The sequence below is a fragment of the Streptopelia decaocto genome, assembly GCF_964273445.1.
Source record: "Streptopelia decaocto genome assembly, chromosome: 6".
Taxonomy (NCBI): Eukaryota; Metazoa; Chordata; class Aves; order Columbiformes; family Columbidae; genus Streptopelia; species Streptopelia decaocto.
Window position 1 is genome coordinate 34,004,950 of NC_138660.1, and position 6,516 is coordinate 34,011,465.

The 6,516-nt window shown below is 43.9% G+C and overlaps 1 protein-coding gene across 1 annotated transcript in view; it reads right to left on the bottom strand.

Annotated features, from left to right (window-relative positions):
- SPP2 (secreted phosphoprotein 2) overlaps positions 1 to 6,312 on the bottom strand; it is an 85,959-nt gene extending 79,647 nt beyond the window's left edge. The window contains exon 1 of the mRNA XM_082055682.1: positions 6,241 to 6,312. The gene's annotated coding sequence lies outside the window, so the exon portion shown is untranslated. The remainder of the gene's footprint in view (positions 1 to 6,240) is intronic.
- Positions 6,313 to 6,516: the final 204 nt, after the last annotated feature.

A 6,516-nucleotide genomic window follows, 5' to 3' on the forward strand; every position in this document is an offset into this window, starting at 1 on the left:
TCACTGGATTAATTCCCTGTTGTTACTGCAAGATCCAACAACAGGAACCTCTGGAGCCACAGTACTCCCCAGGAAAGAGTTTGTGTGCCAGTTGGTAGAACTGCACATGAGCAGAGAGAGACTGTGCCAGGAACAACCCGTGCCTGGTGAGGACAAGCAGAGACAGCACCAAGGAGGAATCTTGCCAGGGCCACATTACTGGCTAGTGCCGCACCACGTGTGTGCCATCCCACCCAACAGCTGCTCAGAGAGGTGGATGTGGGTGCATATTCCAGAAAGGGGTGGGCATTTTTTACCAGCCAACTTAGATTCCAGCATTGGGAACATGATCCAAAACACCAGTTGAAGCTTTGCCCAGTCAAAAGCCAGAGCTTCTTCTGTACGTCCATTCTGCTTGTTCACCGCAGCTGAAGACACTCTCTCCTGGCTCTTGGACACACTCATCTGCAGCAGGGTCTGCCATTCTTTCTTCCTATTTCTCCTTAACTACTGTCCGCACCATAGGAAGGTTGCTAATATTCTTCTGTGCCTGCTACCACACCAGAGCACCACAATGCATGGGATTTAAACTGAGCTAGAGATTCTCAAGAACAGCATCTGTTGCACTACCACCAACTTTTCTGCAAGCAGAGACAGGACCATGCTGCCTCAGATGAAGAAGGAAGTCTCCCAACACACTGTGGTTTCTCTGCAATCAATCATGCTGCTGCTGCGGTAATGAAGCACAAAAAACAAGACCACTCAAACCACTTGAATGGAAAGAACTTGGCATTTGGAGCTCCAAGGTCCTTACTGTTTTCCAGTACACTTCACCACCAACTTGCTGCAGTAGTCTGGACAACATTTAGCTTTTGACTTCATTCCTAGAAAAGGAACCATCTGCCTCCTGTATGCCGGGACCTGTTAATATTCCACTGGAACCTAAATTTGTAAAAGTGCTTCCTAACTGCCAAGCCACAGCACTGTGTCCAGTCCAACAGTAACTTTAACTATTGAACCAATTGCAGCATTTAAAGACTTCAGTCTTACAGTAGCTACTAGGAAAGTCTGCCAGCAGGATTGTATTAATAGTAATGCTGAGAGGGGCTCAAAAATAAATTTATGAAATGAATAAAATAAATTAATGAAATGAAGGTTCCTCTCTGGAGATCTGGCTTTGCTTTGCAGCATCCAGAGAATGGCAATGTTTGCTATTTCACCTCTCTGAATCCTGGCTCATTAAGTCTGTAATTAACTTGGTAAATATTTATTCTGTCTCTCCACAGATATATTATATGCTCCAGTAGAGTCATGTTACAGCAAAATTGGTTTCATTCGCTGACCGTGTCAAAGGCGTGTTTGGGTTGAGGATGCTCAATCCAAACAGATACAGGAGCTGGGGAAGAGGTGGAAACTGGGGGTGGACAGGATGGGAATGGAGAGAAGTGAGAGTTTGTGGAGAAAACAGCCTCAGGCATGTGCTGTTGAGAGAAAATGCAGGTCTGAGCAGGGTGCAGCATTGTCCCCACTCGCAGGTAACGCACCTCCACAGGTACCACCTGCCTAGTGCTAACAGTCCAGGTGTAACCAACAAGAGAAGGACAGTTTACTTCTCTTTGGGGCAGGGGGTTGAAAAAAGCACTCTTTGGAAATCTCTGCTTTCAGTAGATTTAAGCAAGTGGAACCAACACTACATTTTCAGACTCAAAGTGTCCTGAATTCTGGGTTTCTAAGGAATGTTGAGGTTTTCATCAGTGTCAGGTTAGGAAACACCACTAAATTTGTAAAGAGTAACTGTAATTCAACCTGAAATTCAGTAGTTTGCAGAAGACTTTTGAGGTCAAATTCCTGAACCCAAGAGACTGTTCAGTCACTGAAACATTCACAATGGAAAGTTGTTGTTTCATCTGTGCTGAGGGAAGAACAGGCATGGCCGCACAAACCGAGGACAACATGCTCTTGAATGAGCAAAGACTCCTTGCCCTCCTCTAGAGACCAGCTCCTGGCATTTGCTAATAAGGACCCTGCCATGAATTACTTGGTGCTACAAGCCCTTTTAGTTAACCGTGCCACAGCACCTGGAGAAGTGACAAAAGGTGAAACCTTTGCCTCCAACAAAAAAACAGGGCAGAACAAAATGCAGAAGGTGTGAAAAATGAGACAATAAATGTTTCTGACCCATTGCCAGATGCCCTAGTGTTGCTGCCTTGCACATCCCAGGGAATTATATGGGCTTTCAGGGGAACACAACCAACACACCAGGCAGCACTAGGGAGAAGTCACAAATTTCATCTGCAGCTTTATGAAGGCTTCTGGCTGCAGTGGCAGCAATGAAGCTCACAATGTCTCTGATCAGGATAACACTCATTAACTAAACTGAAGAAGCTGAGAAAGCTTTTAGAGTGGGCTTGCAGAGCAGACAGAAAAAGCAAAAGGACACACATACAAATGCATCACTTTAGAATGGACAAATGTTATAGTTAAATCCCCCAAAACACAAAACTCCTTGAAACTTGAGGCAGGGAGATACAGAAAGACTCTTTTGATTTAAGGAATTTAAGGACTAAACTTTGACTACACTATAATCAAGTTCCAGATGGCAAGCACCTTGGAGCAGAGGGAAGGGGTTGTATCCAATTTAACCTACACAGCAAACAGATACGTGCTATTTAAGAAAAGAGGAAATTAAAAAGCTTCTGTTAGATGACTATTTTCAGGCCACTTTCACTTCCAGCAATCAAGTCAGGTCTGTTCCCAGACAACTAAGGGAACAATAATTTCTCTTTGTGAGTGAAATTTCGATAATTACAAGATGCGTTTTCATTGCAAATGTAAATCATCCAGCATCATCACATGTCTGCACTCTGAAAACAGCCTGAACAGCATCCCAGGCACCGAGGAGCTATTCCTGGTCCCTTGTTTTCCGGACATTCAGATGACAGATGAAAGTTAATTATGTCCCTTCAGATAAAAGAAAACCCAACTCAACCCCAAAAATACCCATGTTGTTTTGAATTTGTGTGTGTGTGTGTGTGTGTGTGCATAGTTTTTTTGTTTCTTCCTCCTTGATCTCACCGCATGGCATTGGCAAAGCCAAAATGCTCCCTAAAAGTTCTCCATGGGTAACTTCATCACACAGGCAGAAGACTAACTCTTGTCTTGACATCAGCTGAGAGAGGTAGGAGAACAACTTCTAGATTTTGCTCAGACTAACAGAGGCTTTGAGACCTGATCTACAGTTCATATACACCACTCAGCTCTGATGCCTTCAGATCTTGTCTAAATGTCCTTTGAAGAAACAGCAGACAATTGTACAGCCAGTGCAAACACTGCCCATGGGCTGCTGAACATTCTCCAGTCCTCGACCACCTGGGATGCAAATAAGTCTTTGTTTTTCCCACTTCTCCGCTCTCACAAGATGGTACCCTGCACAGAGCCTTCTGCTGTAAAGCACTTGAAGATCTCGTAGTCAAAAGGAGGGTAAAGCAAAGCAAAGTGAATATAGTGACAACTCTGCTTCCCACACACACAGTAGTATGTTTGAAACCAGATGCATTTCTTATGTCTGCAGTTCATACCATGGAAGTTCCATGCTTTGCAAGGTTTGCCATCAACTCACCAAGTTGTTCTATGTCAAGACTAAAAAAACACTTGAACTGATGTCTTAACCGTCATTTTACAAGGATTAAAGGAACTGTTTTGGGAAGCACAGAGACAATGCCTGACCCCTTTTGCACCACATTTCTAAGGTGCACTGGACATGTTGCTCTACTGAACGCAGCCTAAACCTACCGAGTTCCTGCTGCTGGAAGTGGACTTTGGGAGTGACGCAACAGAAAGCACACATTACAGCAAACAAAACCTCAATAACACAGACTGTTCTCAAACATCACAGGCTGCTGCAGAATCTCAGAGGTCTCACTTCACTACTTTGAGCCTTTGAATCTTTAAATATTTATATTTCCTGTGCCTGCCAGGTCAGCAGTAATAGCTCTTACAGGGTCACTGGCACAACTTTCTAGCTGATGCAAGGCAAACATTACCTCCAGACCAAAATATTGTTACCTGAAAAACGAAAGGACTATGAGTATATATACGCACATATATATACTAAGTTTGCTGACCATACTAATAATTTTAAAGATTTTCTCCCTGTCCCTAGGGCATGTTCTCAGTTTTGCTGTTATATCCTTTTGCATTCTTAGAGAAAGTTGCTTTCAACTACCGGTCAAACCAAACCCTGGTAGAACTTGAAATCTTCAGTGAAACCAGGCAAAACATTCATCTCCCACTTCTGAATCCATCACCTGCCAAGTACAGCCACCAGTGTCACACTCTGTCCTTTGTGAGCCTTATGCTGCCATTTATTGGAAGTGGCTTGCACTGCTAAAATAGGCTCAGCCTTTCTGGCACTCAGTCACAATACCAGCATTTCCTTTTAATGCTATTTCAACCTCACCACTCAGCATCCCTGTAATTGAACACACAAAGGGTTGTTCTGGCTCAAGCCACAAGAAGGTTCAGCGTGTTCAGAAAAACGAGAGACATGAATTTTTAGCATGAATAAAAAAAAGTTATTCCTTGAAGTTACAATCTTTCAATTAAAAAATTATAACATTTTTATAATTTCCCATAGGCATTAAGATCCATAACCAGAAAAATGAGAAGTCCAACTGAATTTCAAGGATTCTTAAATACTAAAGCTGTCATTTTTATCTGTCTCTGAGCAGTTACACAAGGTTTTAGACATTAGATATAAATCCACCAGTGATGAGCTCAAGTTTTAAATCAGCATATATTTTAGATAATTACTTTAGTCAGGAGCAGCAAAACAGGCAATTCCAGGCACTGTTTTGTCTCATGTTGGAGCATTGTCCTAATCACTCCTTTCCCCAGCACTGAGAACAACACAGACCCTGCTCTCCCATATTAGAGATGGCACGAGCACCTGTGTCCTCTCTGTTGAAAAGATGAAAAGTGGTGTATTTTTATTAAGTGAGACTCATTTAATTAGTTTGAGCAATTAGTTTTATCAGTTCATTCAAGGGCTGTGCTTGGGCATCTGACAAATGCTTAAATGAAACAGCCCAAAAGGGACTTGTCTCACACATCTGCTGACAGTTTTCACTGTGAATTGCTGATGGTCACACAGGTGAATCAACTCTGACCCCATGCACACTGCTCTCAGAAAAAGTATTATCAGCCCAATTTTAACATTAAATCCAGTCTACCTAATCTCACACTTGACAACCAAATGAATTAAAGCCTAAAGCTAGGATAAAGCCTCCCTCCTCTCTGACACACCCCAAACCCAGACTATTCAGGGGACCATCCACAGCTAGTCATGTTCTCCTTACAAAAGTGAACCCCAAGCAGCCTAAAGTGTACTGTTCATTTTTACATTAAGTATTCCCCATGGGACCACGTCTCAGTTTTGAGAAGTCTTGCTCAATAAGGGATTCCCTATTGGCAGGAATATACTCCAGTTCCAGCTGCCATCTTCTACCTGCACTGCCACCTGCTCCTGCCCACCCATTACTGAGATGGTTATCCCCAGCAAGGAGCAAGTGTCCTGGCTGCCAACTGAAGCACAGAGTGCTAATCCTGTGTAAAAGTGACAAGATATAGAGTGTGGTGTGATGCAGACAGACGACGGTGCTGGACAGCTGCTCCCCACAGCTCAGATCTTCCTTTTTGACAGACTCCCTGGACCACTTGGCCCCAGTGGGTGTTGGTCCTTCCTGCAACAAGGATAACCCTGCTTCTCAGTCCAGTGGCAGCTACCTACACCCACATAAAAGAAAGAAACGGCATGAAGAATTGCTGCTGCACCTCTTATGTGCATCTCATCGTAGGTTTGTAGAGCAAGTCAGCTCCAGGATTGAACCACAGCAGAAAAGACCTTATCAGTGAAGCCACCAAGCACCTGCCACAGCCCTCCACATTATCTGTCAGTATAGCACAAGCAAAAACCATCCAAGCCAGCCACAGGCTCATGTCCTAGGGAGGGGCCACAGAACAGGCTCACCATAAACCTAGACAGCAAGTTCACAGCAAAGGGGACCACTGCTGATAAACACCTGTACCCCCTAGCCCACCTGGGGACCCAGAAGAGATCCCGGTTGATCTTTGTCAGCAGGCACTTTGCTCAATCACCTCTCTTCTGAGACAGACTTTGCAGCACTATCTTAACTTCTTGTAGTTTTACTTTTTTCATCAACCCCCCTCATACATGCACAAACATAAAGCTTAAAAACCCACCTCCTGGCACAGCACCACACAAACAGGGACTGAATCTGGGTTCCCTATCATGCACCACAGCTTTTGCACCCAGTCTGCAAAGCAAGGCTAACTGATCCTGACTGGTTCATAGAGCTACTGCAATACTACTTCCTCCATGTACACTTGCAGCAAGCCTGTGAAATCCTTTATTTGATTTCGCAACAACCTTGCAAAAGTTAACCTGCAAGCAACTGTCAGCATCTTCAAGCATCATTCACCACCTCCTCCAACTCTGCTTCCAGACAAACTGAGCAA